This window comes from Lacerta agilis, chromosome 16 (genome assembly GCF_009819535.1).
Source record: "Lacerta agilis isolate rLacAgi1 chromosome 16, rLacAgi1.pri, whole genome shotgun sequence".
Taxonomy (NCBI): Eukaryota; Metazoa; Chordata; class Lepidosauria; order Squamata; family Lacertidae; genus Lacerta; species Lacerta agilis.
Window position 1 is genome coordinate 33,165,110 of NC_046327.1, and position 15,443 is coordinate 33,180,552.

At 47.5% G+C, this 15,443-nt stretch overlaps 1 protein-coding gene across 1 annotated transcript in view; it reads left to right on the forward strand.

Annotated features, from left to right (window-relative positions):
• The first annotated feature begins 12,308 nt into the window (after positions 1-12,308).
• Positions 12,309-15,443, forward strand: part of PALM3 (paralemmin 3) — a 37,087-nt gene continuing 33,952 nt past the window's right edge. Inside the window, exon 1 of the mRNA XM_033172969.1 lies at positions 12,309-12,380. The gene's annotated coding sequence lies outside the window, so the exon portion shown is untranslated. The remainder of the gene's footprint in view (positions 12,381-15,443) is intronic.

Sequence of the window (15,443 nt, forward strand, 5' to 3'; positions counted from 1 at the left end):
CGGTGTTTGTCCACAGACAGCTTTCCGGGTCATGTGGCCAGCATGACTAAACCGCTTCTGGTGCAACTGAACACCGTGACGGAAACCAGAGCGCACGGAAACGCCGTTTACCTTCCCGCCGCAGCGATACCTATTTATCTACTTGCACTGGTGTGCTTTCGAACTGCTAGTTTGGCAGAGGCTGGGACAGAGCAACGGGAGCTCACCCCGTTGCGGGGATTCAAACCGCCAACCTTCTGATTGGCGAGTCCAAGAGGCTCAGTGGTTTAGACCACAGCGCCACCCACGTCTAGTGCTGGACTAGGAAGGCCTTGATCTGATCCGGCTGGGCTCTTCTCATCAACAAGCAGTTCACATTTCAGCTTCTGTGAGGAAGCACAAATATAAATGTGGTATGCAAGCGTCGTCCGTCCCCCCACTTATGCAGGGTTTACATTCTGGGGGCCCACGTGCGTAAGTGAAATCACGTAAATTGGGGAGCACCCTCTAAAAAGCCTCTAAATGCCTTCCTGTTTGGGCTGAACTACTGATTAGATGCCAATGGATGCCTAGCTGTTGTTTGTGGATGGAACAGGTGAGCCTTGTGCCTCCTAAAAGTTCTTTCCTTCCCAGCTCCTGCTCCAAGAGTCCCCTTGACCCCAACATCAGGCAGGTGTCAAGCAGGTGAAGGCTGATCCGTCATGAGGCTTGTTGCCTTACGCAGAGGGGGAGGGGCCTCTCCCAGCTGGCATTGCCTGCTATGCATTTTATCAGCAGGAGTTTCCCAGTGTGAGACCTGTCCCTTCAATGGTTCCATTGCTGCCACTCGATAATATGCAAATCAAGAGAACAAATAGCGTGCTATGCTCCTGGCTTAAGGAAGGCGCGGCATGGAATTTTAGGCTAGGCTCTAAGAAAAATTGAATTTGGAGTGGGGAAATAGTTCGCTAAAAAGCAAGGGGAGGGCTGTATAATATTGTGGCTTTCTGGGAGCCGGGGGGGGGGCATGCTGTAATGCACTGGCCATTTCATCCTTCCCAGGGAGAATTCCGATATGCTGATGACACAACCCTGATGGCAGAAAGTGAGGAGGAATTAAAGAACCTTTTAATGAGGGTGAAAGAGGAGAGCGCAAAATATGGTCTGAAGCTCAACATAAAAAAAAACTAAGATCATGGCCACTGGTCCCATCACCTCCTGGCAAATAGAAGGGGAAGAAATGGAGACAGTGAGAGATTTCACTTTCTTGGGCTCCATGATCACTGCAGATGGTGACAGCAGTCACGAAATCAGAAGACGCCTGCTTCTTGGGAGAAAAGCAATGACAAACCTAGACAGTATCTTAAAAAGCAGAGACATCACCTTGCCGACAAAGGTCCGTATAGTTAAAGCTATGGTTTTCCCAGTAGTAATGTACGGAAGTGAGAGCTGGACCATAAAGAAGGCTGATCGCCGAAGAATTGATGCTTTTGAATTATGGTGCTGGAGGAGACTCTCGAGAGTCCCATGGACTGCAAGAAGATCAAACCTATCCATCCTTAAAGAAATCAGCCCTGAGTGCTCACAGGAAGGACAGATCCTGAAGCTGAGGCTCCAGTACTTTGTCCACCTCATGAGAAGAGAAGACTCCCTAGAAAAGACCCTGGTGTTGGGAAAGATGGAGGGCACAAGGAGAAGGGGACGACAGAGGATGAGATAGTTGGACAGTGTTCTCGAAGCGACTAACATGAGCTTGGCCAAACTGCGAGAGGCAGTGAAGGATAGGCGTGCCTGGCGTGCTCTGGTCCATGGGATCACGAAGAGTCGGACACGACTGAACGACTGAACAACAACAACAGGGAGAATTCAAAGGAATAAAGGCAGAGCTTTCAGGGTTGGCCTTTTGCCATTGTGCTCCCAAGCTACCCCAGAACATGATCTAAGGGCTGCACCCCGGCATCTTGTTTGATACAGTCACATGTCCTGGAATGCTGCTGCCCCCCCCCCCCCCGCCAGTCACAGGCTGCATCACCCCTGCAAAGACTGCCGCTGTGTGCCATGAGAACGGCAGGAGGAGGGGGGGCGGAGGAGAGAGCCAGCTCAAGTTCTGTTGTTTGATGGGATTAGAGGACGCTCAAGGACTTGAATAACTTCGATCAGGCTGAGAGGCTTTGCACAGCCACCCTTCGCTGCCCAGCACAGACTGGATCCACTCCCCCGCCCCCACTGCGTGCAGGGTGGGGGCAGGCAGGCATGGTACGCAGAGGTACCAAGCTCAGTGCTGCTCCTTCCTGGGATCTGAGAGCCACAAAGTCACCCTGTGCCTGGCAGTGTTGTGATTATCCAGGCTGGAACTGGGGAAATCCAGACTCCGGAGCCTCTGGCAATTGGTAGAAGGAAATGTTCCTTCAAAGTGTTTCACGTCACCCAGGAGAGATTGGGATCAGTTCTGTGAACGGAAGGAGGAGGAGGAGAGAGCACCGAGGGAAAGAGAGGCAGGGCCCAAGGTCAACCACGCGGGGTGAGCTTGATGGCACCCACAAGGGCCACTGCCGGGACAGCAGGGGTGAAAGCAGGGCACAGACCTATTTGGCAATGAAGTAGCCTGTGTTTGATGCACCTCACATTCCTTTGCGCATGGTCTGCAAACTGGGGCCCAGCATGCTTTGTCCCACCGCAAGGGAGCCTTGGATGCCTTTTCCAGATCATGAGGTACAGCTGCTTGAGATAGTCAAATGCATGGGGCCTGCAGTGAGAACAACACCACATTGCAGGAAGACCACAACCTTCTCTCAATAGCCACACTTGGTTTCATCCATAGCCCCTAGATCTGTTTTGTTTTTTAAATAATGTTTCATTGATTTTATGTTCAATCTTTACAACAGAAGACTTTACAACCAAAATAAACCAAGATAGAAGCAATAACACGACTCCCATGTTTTCATTTGTACTAAATTCTTCTTGTTGTAGTGTGGGGTTAGTGATTTCAGTAAGTGATTTCAGCTTTCTGACACAGCAGGCCGGAGACAGCTTCTTCATGTAACGCTCTTTATTCAGGCAAACAAGACTAGGGAACTGAAGAGAGGGATGCTACATTTATAGGGACAGAAGACTGGCTAGAAAGGATACATTTTGGAGGGAACAATCTCAAGCAATCACAAAGTTGACTTTTGGTGGGAACCAATAAGGCTGAGGATCCAAATACAGCAGCTTAAATGAACCAATAGTAGCTGTTCCTTCTGGAACAGGAAGGCAGTTACTTTACCCTAATGCGAATACAGACAATAGTAATACAGATATAAAAAACATTGAATCAATACACAACACTTCTCACATTTCCTTAGTTTACTATTCTCTAACTTAAATCTTCTTCTTTTAACTCCTTGTTCTTAACAACCTAAATCGCATGTTTGTCCTCTACAATTTTCCAATTACCGCCTTATACCTCCCTCCCCCGTTACCCATTAATTCCCTTCACCCATGTGCAATCTTCTCTTCATACTGTTATTTCTTGTTGTGTTGACAGCCATTAAATTTGTTTTTCCGTTTGTATTGTAATATTCTCTTGTATCCTTGCGTGCTTCAGGCTATTGCATGTTAAATTTAAGCTCTGAAACCAAATCTTATCGTATATTCCTGTATGCATTCCCATTCTTTCTTTGTAAGTTCTGGGCATCTCTGCCTTCTCTAGCGCTGCTAGAAGTTCTTTCCTGCTTGTTTTATGCTGCCTTTCTGCAAAAATATTGAAATGCATGAAGCAAACAAATTCATGAAAGCATACATACTCCACAGCAGCCTGTCTTGCCCTCGCTTCCGAAGCATGGGGTTATTTGCAGGAAATGGACCGTAAGAGATTTCTTTTTGAAAAAATTAAGAGCGCTTAATCTTCCAGAATCCAGAGGATCAAGTTGTGGTGCTTGTTGGCAGCAACTCAGGTACATTCAATAACTTTTACTATTGGGAAAGGCTGTTATTTGAGTAGGGAGAGGAAAGGAATCAAATACACCCCAATATACACGGACAAATTAAATATTAAATTCCATTTATTACAAATACAGTGGTACTTTGGGTTAAGAACTTAATTCATTCTGGAGGTCTGTTCTGACATAGCAGGAAGGAGGCAGCTTCTTCATGTAACACTCTTTATTCAGGCAAACAAAACTGGGAAACTGAGGAGAGGGAAGCTACATTTATAGGGACACAAGACTGGCTAGAAAGGATACATTTTGGAGGGAACAATCTCAAGCAATCACAAAGCTGCCTTTTGGTGGGAACCAATAAGACTGAGGATCCAAATGCATCAACTTAAATGAACCAATAGTAGCTGTTCCTTCTGGAACAGGAAGGCAGTTACTTTCCCCTAATGTGAATACAGACAATAGTAATACAGATATGATAACCCTTGAATCAATACACAACATGTTCTTAACCTGAAACTGTTCTTAACCTGAAGCACCACTTTAGCTAATGGAACCTCCCACTGCCATTGCGCCACCAGAGCACAATTTCTGTTCTTATCCTGAAGCAAAAGTTCTTAACCTGAAGCGTTATTTCTGGGTTAGCAGAGTCTGTAACCTGAAGCGTCTGTAACCTGAGGTACCACTGTATTCATTGTTGTTGTTGTTCAGTCGTTCAGTCGTGTCCGACTCTTCATGACCCCATGGACCAGAGCACGCCAGGCACGCCTATCCTTCACTGCCTCCCGCAGTTTGGCCAAACTCATGTTGGCAGCTTCGAGAACACTGTCCAACCATCTCATCCTCTGTCGTCCCCTTCTCCTTGTGCCCTCCATCTTTCCCAACATCAGGGTCTTTTCCAGGGAGTCTTCTCTTCTCATGAGGTGGCCAAAGTACTGGAGCCTCAACTTCAGGATCTGTCCTTCCAGTGAGCACTCAGGGCTGATTTCTTCGAGAATGGATAGGTTTGATCTTCTTGCAGTCCATAGGACTCTCAAGAGTCTCCTCCAGCACCATAATTCAAAAGCATCAATTCTTCGGCGATCATTCATTACCGGTATATTAAACATTCATTACCGGTATATTAAACATTCTGTTCAATACCACAGACACGGGCACAAGTTAGTGACAGAGATATACTAGGGACAGAAAGCAGGATAAATAACGGCATTTGGAGCATATGCAGACTCCAGGTTCAGAAACTGATTCCTGGTGCTCAGAGTGCACCCTTTCCAAGCAGAAACGGGCAGGAAATCAGTGGTGGGGTCTGCCCCCAATTGGCTTTTCTACTCTGTTTCTGTATGACTGGTTTCATATCTAGATTGCTGCAGAGGAACAGATCTCTGCCTTCTTTCACACCCTGTTATTTTTCTTCTCCTCCCCCCCCCCATCTGCCAAATACTTTTCACAAACCGGGAGCTCATCTAGTTGAGCCAATATTTCCCTTGTTAAGATCCTTCCCACCCTAGTGCTCCAGCGAGATTGCTGCTCAGCAATCATCTGAAAGCTGAATTAAAGGCCCCATAAAAAAACAGAAGCAAAGAAAAACACGAAGTAATTTTTATGCAGCAGCTGAAAAAGCCAATGCAATTCTGGGCTGCATCAATAGGAGTATAGCATCTAGATCAAGGGAAGTAATAGTACCACTGTATTCCACTCTGGTCAGACCTCACCTGTAATACTGTGTCCAGTTCTGGGCACCACAGTTCAAGAAGGATACTGACAAGCTGGAACGTGTCCAGAGGAGGGCAACCAAAATGGTCAAAGGCCTGGAAACAATGCCTTATGAGGAACGGCTTAGGGAGCTAGGTATGTTTAGCCTGGAGAAGAGAAGGTTAAGGGGTGATATTATAGCCATGTTCAAATATATAAAAGGATGTCATATAGAGGAGGGTGAAAGGTTGTTTTCTGCTGCTCCAGAGAAGCGGACCCGGAGCAATGGATTCAAACTACAAGAAAGAAGATTCCACCTAAACATTAGGAAGAACTTCCTGACAGTAAGAGCTGTTCGACAGTGGAATTTGCTGCCAAGGACTGTGGTGGAGTCTCCTTCTTTGGAGGTCTTTAAGCAGAAGCTTGACAGCCACCTGTCAGGAATACAATGATGGTGTTTCCTGCTTGGCAGGGGGTTGGACTGGATGGCCCTTGTGGTCTCTTCCAACTCTATGATTCTATGAAACGGCAGGCTAGCAGCTCTTCACTGATACTAATGGCCACAGAACAAGTACAAGCCCTATACAGATATGAAATGGCTTTAGTTCATTGTAAGTAGGAGAGAGTATTCTCTGTGCCTTGAAACCAAAAAAAAGACTGTGCCAAGGCACCTGACCAGGCACATACTGTGGCCCTGGAAGGTATTACTGGTATGTATGCAGAGCAACAGAGAGCTTCTGAGTTGTCAGGAAGCATCCTTTTTATTTAAAGGGATTCCATGTTTTTTATTTGTATGATTCCACTAATCTACTGTACTTTGACACACTATCAGAGCATTGCACCTCATCATCCCTTTTAGATCGATCATGTAATGTAACAGGGTGGGGTGGGGTGGAAAGCCAGATCTTGGGTGGATCTTGAATACTGAGTAAATGATGGAGAATTCTCCCCTCTCCTACTCCAACACCCTTCCAAGTCAATCAAGAAGAATGTACATCTATTTCTGTCTTGCTAATCGCCAGCCCCGCCTTGCTAGGGCAGTGTTTGGTACACAGTCGTCTTTAGAGTCCTAAGCTGATTAATATTCCTCGGAGAAGAGATAGGGAAACCTCGGGGAAGAACTATTAGCAGAGAGATGGAACCTCAAAGCACCACTGGTTCTTTAGGCAAATAAAAACAGCAATATATATATAATTTTCTGTTTTACAATTTAAAATACTCATTTAAACATCCTTAAAATATCAGTGACTTCCCTTCTTCTCTTTCCGTGGTTCATTTTGCATATCATAAATCCCTGCATATATTACATAAACTAAACCATGGGTAGGCAAACTAAGGCGCGGGGGCCGGATCCGGCCCAATCACCTTCTAAATCTGGCCCGCGGACAGTCCAGGAATCAGTGTGTTTTTACATGAGTAGAATGTTTCCCTTTATTTAAAATGCATCTCTGGGTTATTTGTGGGGCATAGGAATTCGTTCATTCCCCCCCCCCCAAAAAATATATAGTCCAGCCCACCACATGGTCTGAGGGACAGTGGACCGGCCCCCTCCCGAAAAAGTTTTCTGACCCCTGAACTAAACCATTCAGTATTCAATTCTTACATCCATCAAAAATTTATCTTAATGCTGCCAACGTTTCAAGTGTACACAATTTCCCCCCATATATTCAATAAACATTTCCCAGTCTTCTCTAAATGTATGTTCTTCTTGTTCTCTTCTATATGTATAAAAATGTAAACTATCCATGTCTGTTGGTTTCCACTTTTCACCGAAACCGCTTGAGCGACAGTGATGAAATTTGGACACAACGCCACATGCCACTATGGGAGTGTTCCTAGCTACATGGGTATACAAATGTCACAGCTACGCAAGGTAAAAAACCCTTTTTTGGACCTCAAAACTCAGCCAGCAGACCCTGCCGGGCATGCTGGGAAAAGAACCAACAAGAGAGGTAACGAAACATCGCCCTCTAGTGACGGCTATACTGGTACTGCAGCTACAAAAGCTTCCCCCTGCCTTGAAACATCAACTACCTTAATCCTTTCTTCCTAATTTCACACACATAGCCGGGCCAGCTGATGTTGTTTAGTGGTGTCCGACTCTTCGTGACCCCATGGACCAGAGCACGCCAGGCACCCCTATCCTCCACTGCCTCCCGCAGTTTGGCCAAACTCATGTTGGTAGCTTCGAGAACACTGTCCAACCATCTCATCCTCTGTCGTCCCCTTCTCCTTGTGCCCTCCATCTTTCCCAACATCAGGGTCTTTTCTAGGGAGTCTTCTCTTCTCATGAGGTGGCCAAAGTACTGGAGCCTCAACTTCAGGATCTGTCCTTCCAGTGAGCACTCGGGGCTGATTTCCTTCAGAATGGATAGGTTTGATCTTTTTGCAGTCCATGGGACTCTCAAGAGTCTCCTCCAGCACCATAATTCAAAAGCATCAATTCTTCGGCGATCAGTCTTCTATATATTAAGTCCACAAGATGCACGTATTCCATCAGCTTATGTTGTCATTTTTCTTTAGTTGGGACCTCGCTTGTTTTTCATTTGGGGGCTAACAAAACACGGGCCACAGTACTGGCATACATAAATAACCTTTAAACCTAAATAACAGCATTTTATTTACAGGTGGGTAGCCGTGTTGGTCTGCCATAGTCAAAACAAAATAAAAAAAATTCTTTCCAGTAGCACCTTAGAGACCAACTAAGTTTGTTCTTGGTATGAGCTTTCGTGTGCATGCACACTTCTTCAGATACATTTTATTGTCAAGCAATAAGAATTAGCAGCTGGGTGGCCAAGTGTTTAATTTGTAAGAATTGCATTGCTCGCTTCATCTGTGGAATGGAAATTAGAGCAATTGTAAAAGTATTTTGCAAATTAAGAGCGATAGGTAGGAAGCAGCACATGCATACGATGAGGGACGCTCTTGTTGGCAGTAGGTCCTGAAATACGGGGGTGCAAGAAAGGCAGTGGGGTGGGTGGGGTGAGGAAGACTCAGCAGCCAGTTATAGAAAAGTGAGAAGAAGGAGGCTCTGAAAGGATGCGAAGTAGGTGCACTACATTGGCTTACCAGGAGGGGGCGGAACAGAACTAACCAGAAATGTTCCTACCCATCCTGCCAGAAGTGAGAACTGTTCAGATCCAACGCACGTGTAATGAAATGTTTCGTTGTGCTGGCTTTAATGGGCAGCGTTCTACCAACCTCGTGGATGACAATTTGCTGGAATACTAGAGAGCATGATACATTGCATTTGCATCTCGTATTTTCTCCAAATAGCTTGTGCTTTTTCAGATCTTTTCGCATCAGGAAATGCCTTTTGCCGGATCGTGCCCTTGCTTCCTCTAGTACCTTATTGCCTGCACCGGCCGCCTATTTATACTTTTCAAGTTTATACATTTTATTAGTTTTACAATGAATTTAACATTTCAAAGTTTGATTTTCTTCCCCCTTTTTCTGCGGTTCCTTAAATTTATTTTTTTAATATCTTCTGCGCATCCAAATTCATTTAATTTGCTCATTCAATTATCTACTTTAAATATGTACTCTTATGAAACTGCAGGTCGTTGCAATAATCCTGCCAATGTTTTTCTCTGTTTGCAATTTATCTGTAAATATTCAATAAACCATTTCCATTCATTTATAAAAATGTTTGTTATCTTGATTTCTTATTCTTCCAGTAAGTTTATAGTCATTTCTGCATATTCCATAAGTTTTTGTATCCATTCTTTATAGGGTAGTTCAGTCCCTATAATTCCCAAAAGAAAAGCTTCTGATGTTTTTTTTAAAAACAAAAGTTATTTTGAACATCTTTTTCAATTCATTGTATATCATTTCCCAGAACAAGAACAAGACCACCACATATGATAAAAAGAACCTTCTTTCTCTTTACACTTCCAACACTTATTTGATTTAGATTTATACATTTTTGCCAGTTTACTTGGTGTTAGATACCAACAATATATCATTTTAATATAATTTTCTCTTAAACAATTTGTTGTTGTTGTTGTTGTTCAGTCGTTCAGTCGTGTCCGACTCTTCGTGACCCCATGGACCAGAGCACGCCAGGCACGCCTATCCTCCACTGCCTCCCGCAGTTTGGCCAAACCCATGTTAGTAGCTTCGAGAACACTGTCCAACCATCTCATCCTCTGTCGTCCCCTTCTCCTTGTGCCCTCCATCTTTCCCAACATCAGGGTCTTTTCCAGGAAGTCTTCTCTTCTCATGAGGTGGCCAAAGTACTGGAGCCTCAACTTCAGGATCTGTCCTTCTAGTGAGCACTCAGGGCTGATTTCTTTAAGAATGGATAGGTTTGATCTTCTTGCAGTCCATGGGACTCTCAAGAGTCTCCTCCAGTACCATAACTTGCTGTAAATGTTATATCCATATTCCACAGTTGTTCCCATGCTTCCTTGTCTATACTGTGACCGATATCTAATGTATACATTAGCAGCTTAAAACACAGTGAGGTCACCCCCCCTTTTGTGCTTCAAACACATTTGCAGCATTGCTGTGCGCACCGGGGTGTGTGTGTGTGTGTGTGTGTGTGTGTGTGTGTAAGGATGTCTTCACTTGATGCGTATTACCCAAATTGTTTCCCCACACCTGCAACCCTCCCAACTCCTATTCAAGAAAGCTGTCAACCGCACAAAGGCAGAGGCTGTCCGAAGCATACATAGCTCAGCTTAACCACGGCTTGCGTTTTCAAGTTGGGTGGAAGCTAGTTTGAGGGAAAGCGCATCAAACAGGAGCATCATTTCTTGCATCATGGAATTACAGCGTTGGAAGGGACCCAAAGCGACCTCTATTCCAAGCCCCACAATGCAGGAATCCCTGGCAGAAAGCCGTCCAGTGTCAGACAGAGGCATTTCTCGAGAAACTACTACGGAATAACCTACCTGCCTGTGGACTGTTTCACCTGAGTGGTGCATATTCTGGTTATCTCCCGCTTGGACTACTGCAAAGAGCTCTACGTGGGACTACCTTTGAAGGTGACTCAGAAATTACAACTAATCCAGAATGCGGCAGCTGGACTGGTGGCTGAGAGTGGCCGCCAAGACCATATAACACTGGTCCTGAAAGACCTGCATTGGTTCCCAGTACATTTCCAAGCACAATTCAAAGTCTTGGTGCTGACCTTTAAAGCCCTAAACGGCCTTGGCCCAGTATACCTGAAAGAGCGTCTCCACTCCCATCGTTCTGCCTGGACACTGAGATTCAGCTCTGAGGGCCTTCTGGTGTTTCCCTCACTGAGAGATGTGAGGTTACAGGGAACCAGGCAGAGGGCCTTCTCGGTGGTGGCGCCCGCCCTGTGGAACGCCCTCCCACCAGATATCAAGTAAAGAGACAACTATCTGACTTTTAGAAGACATCTGAGGGCAGCCCTGTTTAGGAAAGTTTTTAATGTTTGGTGTTTTATCGCTTTGTTATTACTATTATTATTAATATTCTGTTGGGAGCCGCCCAGAGTGGCTGGGGAAACCCAGCCAGATGGGGCGGGGTATAAAGAAATTATTATTATTATTATTATTATTATTATTATTATTATTATTATTATTTGTGGCTAACGGTCATATGAACTTGGCTTCAAACACTAGTGGTGGGAGCAAATTGGGGCTGGAGTAAGCAGTACAGTGGTACCTCGGGTTACATACGCTTCAGGTTGCAGACGCTTCATGTTACATACTCCGCTAACCCAGAAATAATGCTTCAGGTTAAGAATTTGCTTCAGGATAAGATCAGAAATCGTGATCTGGCAGCACAGTGACAGCGGGAGGTCCCATTAGCTAAAGTGTTGCTTCAGGTTAAGAACAGTTTCAGGTTAAGAACGGACCTCCAGAACGAATTAAGTTCTTAACCAGAGGTACCATTGTAATGCATAAGGTAAAGCTAAAGGGACCCCTGACCATAAGGTCCAGTCGTGTCCGACTCTGGGGTTGCGGCGCTCATCTCGCTTTACTGGCCGAGGGAGCCTGCGTACAGCTGCCGGGTCATGTGGCCAGCATGACAAAACCGCTTCTGGCGAACCAGAGCAGTGCATGGAAACACCGTTTACCTTCCCGCCGGAGCGGTCCCTATTTATCTACTTGCACTTTGACGTGCTTTTGAACTGCTAGATGGGCAGGAGCTGGGACCGAGCAACGGGAGCTCACCCCGTGGCAGGGATTCGAACCGCCGACCTTCTGATCAGCAAGCCCTAGACTCTGTGGTTTAACCCACAGCGCCACCTGGGTCCCACTGTAATGCATACATAGACTAATTGTCAGGCTGTGTATGAGAGAGAGGGAGAGGGGGGGGGGAAAACAGGCAGGTAACTGAACAAGGCAGCTCAGGAATGCTGGTAAATAATTCAGCCAGACAGCTGATAACGTCTCTGACCCAGGAAGGCGGAGGGGAGGAAGGTTTTCAAGGGCGCCAGGACCCGGAATCACTTTTGCCGGCTGTGGAGAAACTCTCTTCCCTTTGCCCAAATTGCGCCTGCCTCTCAGCTTTCCCTGAACTCAAACCGGCCTGACCAGCTCCGAGGAGGCTTTCTTCTCCATCTCTGCCTTTGGACACACACACACGCACACCGGGGATCGAAGCCAAACCTGGGCCCTGCCGAGTTGGAGATGTGGAGAGATGCCTCCTCTTTGACTTTGCCCTTCAGGCTACGCAGAGGCATCTCTTTGTGCTTCTGACCTGAGTGGGGCGGGTGTGTGTGTGTGTGCTTGGAGGGTGCCCTCCCTTCTCCTGGCACAAGCTTCACCCCACAGCCACAGCCGGAGGTCTCACCTGGAGAGGCAGCTCACATTTTGGGCGCTGCCTGCTGCAAAGGTAAGTGAAAACAGCAGAGGGGTAAAAGCAGAGTAGCTGAAGTAGGTAGGTAGGTAGAATTGTAGAGTCGGAAGGGATGCCAAGGGTCATCTATTCCAACCCCCCCACAATGAAGGAATGGGCCTACCGGGTCGGTGTTGTCCTGCACGCATGGAGAGGGTGGCATAGTGCTGGGCAAGGGGAAATGCTTTGACTCAAGCAAGGCAAAACTCATAAAAGCACAATACCAAGATTATTATTATTTTCCTCTTGGATTGGAACAGGGCCAAGGTAGCTCCTATCCACCATTGAAGAAATCTGGAAATTGGCCAGAGTGCTTTCTCAGACTGGCACCAATTTGGCTGCTTTTGAAATCGTTCTGCAGAAGAGGGCATTTTGGCAGGTGGTGCTTGCGTATTAAGTAAGGAGCAGGAAATCTGCGCCTGCTGAAACTTTCAAACTCTCGCTTTCCATCACCAGCGTTTCCCAAACATGGATCTCCGGCTGTTTTTGGGACAACAGTTCCTTTCATCCCTGAGCACTGCTCCTGCTAACTAGGGAAGTTGGGAGTTGTAGTGTAAAAATAGTTGGAGACCCAAGTTTGGGAAACCCTAATTTAGAGGAGAAGACTCCCTGGGAAAGACCCTGATGTTGGGAAAGATGGAGGGCACAAGGAGAAGGGGACGACAGAGGATGAGATGGTTGGACGGTGTTCTCGAAGCGACTGGCATGAGTTTGGCCAAACTGCGGGAGGCAGTGGAAGATAGGGGTGCCTGGTCACGAAGAGTCTGACACGACTGAACGACTGAACAACAACAACAATTTAGAGCAGGGGTGTCAAACTCAAATTCATCGGGGGCCACATCAGCAGTTTGGTCACCCTCAAAGGGCCAGTTGTATCTGTAGGACTATGTGTCCACTCTTTATTATCATAAATTATTGTCACTGCATTCAATTATGACTGTTTTTTGTAATAATGTAAGTAATGATGTCGCGCGTGCGCACTCCGTTGCTGGGCTCCTGCTGCCGCTTCCGCAGCGACTTTGCGAGCCCTCTGAGTGAAAATGCGGCTTGGGGGGGCTGCCGCGCGCGAACGGCAGCTGCCCCCAAGCCGCCTTTTCATCCGGCGGGCTCGCAGCATCGCTGCTGATAGCGGCAGCAGAGTGACAGCAGCGGCGGGAGCCCAGCAACGGAGTGCGCACGCGTGACATCACGACGCCCCGCCCCCAGGGGGTGCCTCCTCCGCGCTGCCGCCCCAGGCTGCGCGGAGCCTCCCTCCGCCCCTGCGGCTGGCGGCGGCTACACGGGCCACATGATGAGGTCTGGCGGGCCGGATTCGGCCCGCGGGCCTTGTGTTTGACACCCGTGATTTAAAGGAACACAGTCCCCCCTCCCCATGCTTGCCAGGCCTACAGAATACTGTTTTGCGGAGGCAGAGGAAATAACAAACTCAGGTATGTAATGTGGGGCAAAGGGAAGGCCCTACAAATTGCATCAAGATGTTTGCATGTGCAGGTAACTGTGGCTTAGAGCCCTTGTGTGCATTTAAACCTCAGGGGCACCAAACCTTTCACCTGTACTTCTGTGGGTACTTTGCATAATGGCAGTAGGTTCCCACGAGAAGCTGCTGTGCTGAAGGGGAAATCTGAAGGAAATCACAACAGCCTATAGGACACTGTCCCAATGTGACTGATTAAAGAAGGGTCTTTGTACCCCGATTTGCAGGAATTTCCAGGGCGCATACTGAGGATGACTTAAAGGGGATGTATTTCCCGTTTAAATCTTTTAACCATCATGTTTTCCAGGCACAACCGTGCATGTTAAATAAAAATGTAGCAAAAAAGCACGGGGTCACTTTCCTAACCTCAGGATTTGATTGTGGAGGAAGAGCGAAATCTGAACTGCCTATATGAGCACCAAGATGTGTGTGCTTGATCCACATTAACACAGAATATAAAAGTCTGTGACCTTGTGATATATTACGTTTTTATGATGCATGCTTGGGAGCAGCTATAGCCTAAGGCTGGCCTTGGATATACTTGGCTGCGCTTGGAAGAGGCAATTAGTGAGATTTTTGTTTCCAGCCTAATACAAATGTTCCTTAGCTGTGTTGATTTCTTCCTAGCACTTTATCTGCGCTCTCTGAATTTTTCCAGATAGTAAGGATTCCTTTACATCATGTGATGCGAGAGTAGCAGTGGGTGAGAGAGCTGGCGGACTGGGAGGGAAATCTCAGTTCTCTTGCTGCTAGTCCAGATGAGCTGGTAGGATCAGCCCAGGAGGCCAGGTGACTGTTGCAGTAAAACAACAGTCCCTCAGAACCGCTTTTGACAGGATGTGGAGATGCAGGACTTGCTTCAGTGGGTGGTGTGGTCCGGCATTTGCTGAGCCCCAGGGCCGTCTTAAGGAGATCGGCCGCCGTGGTGCGGCGATCCCTCCGGCGCCCCCGGCGTGCCGCCTCCCTCCCGCGCTTGACGCCCCTCGGGGGGGCAAGCGGGGGATGAGGGGCATGGCGCTGGAGCGGCACGGGGCTCTGCACGCCCTTCCAGTGCTCCCGGGACGGGAGGCAAGGGCGGCCGGCTCACAGCCCCCCTTGCGGTGCGCGAGCACCCGGCCCTGCATGCGGCTCCCCCCGCTCGCTGCGCTCGAAGACGGGGCTGGGCGGCCGGCTCGCAGCCCGCCAGGGAGCAGCATGGGCGGCAGTGGCTGTGCCGCCGGCGTGCGAGCGGTCCACTGTCCCTCAGACCTTCCTGCAGCCAATCAGAAGCTGTGCTTTGGTTTCCGAACATTTTGGAAGTCAAACGGACTTCCCCAATGGATTCCATTCGACTTCCAAGGTACACACTCTGTGTGTGTGTGAGAGAGAGAGAGGGGGGGGGCAAGGCCTGCCATTGCAATGCTGCTCAGCATTACCTGCACTGATTGCATCATGGGTAGGCAAACTAAGGCCCGGGGCCGGATCCAGCCCAATCGCCTTCTAAATCTGGCTCGCGGACGGTCCGGGAATCAGCATGTTTTTACATGAATAGAATGTGTCCTTTTATTTAAAAAGCATCTCTGGGTTATTTGTGGGGCCTGCCTGGT